Consider the following 2,590-nt stretch of genomic DNA (forward strand, 5'->3'; position numbering starts at 1 on the left):
AGGTTGTGACTTAGTGGTAAAGCGCTTGCCTCACATGTGTGAGACACTGGGTTTGATTCTCAGCACTACATATAAATAAATGAATAAAATAAAGGTCCATCAACAACAAAAACAAAAAAGTTAAAATTTATTCAATGTAAACAGTGCCTCAAGAACAAGTTATAGTAACTTTAAATGGGGGTGGGAAAGATGGTGGAATGAGACAGACATTATTACCCTATATACATGTATGATTGTATGAATGGCGTGACTCTGTATCATGTACAACCAGAGAAATGAAAAATTGTACTCCATTTGTGTACAATGAGTTGAAATGTATTCTGCTGTTACATATAACTAATTAGAATGAATAAAAATAAATAAATGAATAAATAAAAATAAATGCTTATATTAGGAAAGGAAAAAGGTTAGAGACTAGCAACATAGTGATTCACCACAAGAAGAAAAAGAAGCTGGTTGATGGACAACCTTGAACCGTCAAAAGCAAGATGGCAGTTCTCTTGAGGCTGGGTGTCCTCTGCAGTGCTCAAGGAGGGCAAGTTCTCCTCCAAACCCCGGTGATCAGACCTGCTCTTGTCTCCACATTTCTCCAAGACTGACCTACACCAGGATGGAGTGGAACACAGCACATTCACCTGTCACCAAACCGCTATTCTGGTTCCAAGGCTGCATCTCTTCACTGGACTAGTGAGAGGGTTGTCAGGGTTTTGCTCCTGGGCCTGCTTCCAGCTGCATATTTGAATCCTTGCTCTGCAATGAACTACTCCTTGGCTGCAGTCCTCACTCTCCATAGTCACTGGGGCCTTGGACAAGTTGTTACTGACTATGTTCCTGGGGATGCACTGCAGAAAGCTGCCAAGGCAGGGCTTCTTCACTCTCAGCTTTAACCTTTGCTGGGCTTTGTTATTTCAACTATCACAATATGGGCATCTGCAAAGCTGTTGCCATGCTGTGGGAGCTTTGACCCTTGTGACTTAAAACCTTAAGAACTGATTGTATGCCTCTTTGCCTCTGCTCTGTCAAGCCATTCAACTTGCAATGAGAGAAAATAACAGATAAGTTCATTGGTGGACAAACCTTCTCCTAATCATATGCTTATTTTAGAATTAATTGTTCAGGAAAAAGTTTGGGAGGAAGTCTATCCAAGAAGTTTTGAGACCCAGTTCCACATTCTAGTGAGTTAATGGATTGTCTTCAAGCTCATGAGACTTACAGTATAACTAAACTTTCCATATGAGCTTTTGCCTTTTGTCAGCCTCTTAAAGAGAATTCAGCTTTATTATTATCAATATATGATCATATTTCTGCATTTGTCTTGGCATTGTGGACAAAGGAAAAGATTGTTAACTCTTGAGTAAAGACTTTGCAAAAAATTAGTGTTTAATTTTGGAAACTGCCCTGTCTGTTCAGTTGATACCAGCTACTGATGGTTTTATGTCCTAGGGAAACTTTAAGATTAGGAAATTAAGAGATGCTAAAATCTCAGATTACAGATTTCTAAATCCTAGGAAGGAAAGATTGGAGAGCTTCTGAATTTAGAGATGCTCCAGTTAGAGACGATGTCTTCCTTGTAGACATATCAGAATATTAAAAATTCTAAGCAGATTTAATCCTCAAATGTGTTTTACTTGTCCTAATATAATCTGTCCACATATATAAAACTAAAAATAATAAATTATTTTCCCACTGTGGGAATTGGTAATAAGAAAATGTATGTCATGAAAAGAAAAAAAAATTTAAATAAAATGTTATATAATAAAAAATGTATTCTACATTCTTTAAAAAAAAAAAAAAAAGAAGGGGCTGGGAATGTAGCTCAGTTGGTAGAGTGCTTGCCTCACAAGCACAAGGCCCTGGGTTCAATCCCCAGCACGGAAAAAAAAAAAAAAAAAAAAAGAAGAAGAAAAAGAAGAGCAAAATAAAACCAAAGTAAGTAGAAGAAAGTGAATAACAGAAATAAAAGCAGAGGCATGAGCAAAGGGAAGTGCCAGGGAGCAAGACCTAGCAAACGATGCTCTGTCCATGTGCAGATACACCACCAGGAATCCCACTCACATACAACATGATAGTGCACTAACTGATAATAATAGAAGGGAGGTCAGTTAGAGCAGAGCCAGTGGGTTGGGGAGGGAGAAGGGAAGGGAAGAGAAAGGAAAGGTCCTGGGGAATGAGACACCAAATGATGTTATGTGCATGTACAATTATGGCACAATGAATCCCACTAGTATGTATAATTATAATGCACTAATTTAAAAAAATGATAAGAGCAGAAACAGAGAACACAGTTGAGAAAATAAACAAAGACCATTAAGTTTAACAAGAGTATCAAGACAATTAATTCAACCAGGAAAGAGCAGTCTACAACCTGTGGTATAGGGTCTCACTGAATTACTTAGGGCCTCACTAAGTTGCTGAGGTTGGACTTAAACTTTTGATCCACCTGACACAGTCTCCTGAGTTTCTGGGATTACAGATGTACACTACCATGCCTGGCTTAAAACTATAAGATTTTTTTTTAATATTTTTTTAGTTGTAGATGGACACAATATCTTTACTTTTATGTGGTGCTGAGGATCAAACCCGGTGCCTT

The 2,590-nt window shown here is 37.8% G+C and overlaps 1 pseudogene; it reads left to right on the forward strand.

The window, feature by feature from the left end:
* Positions 1-488: 488 nt before the first annotated feature.
* Positions 489-964, forward strand: LOC124984444 (succinate dehydrogenase [ubiquinone] cytochrome b small subunit, mitochondrial-like; annotated as a pseudogene).
* Positions 965-2,590: the final 1,626 nt, after the last annotated feature.

This window comes from Sciurus carolinensis, chromosome 5 (assembly GCF_902686445.1).
Source record: "Sciurus carolinensis chromosome 5, mSciCar1.2, whole genome shotgun sequence".
In the NCBI taxonomy this organism is placed as follows: Eukaryota; Metazoa; Chordata; class Mammalia; order Rodentia; family Sciuridae; genus Sciurus; species Sciurus carolinensis.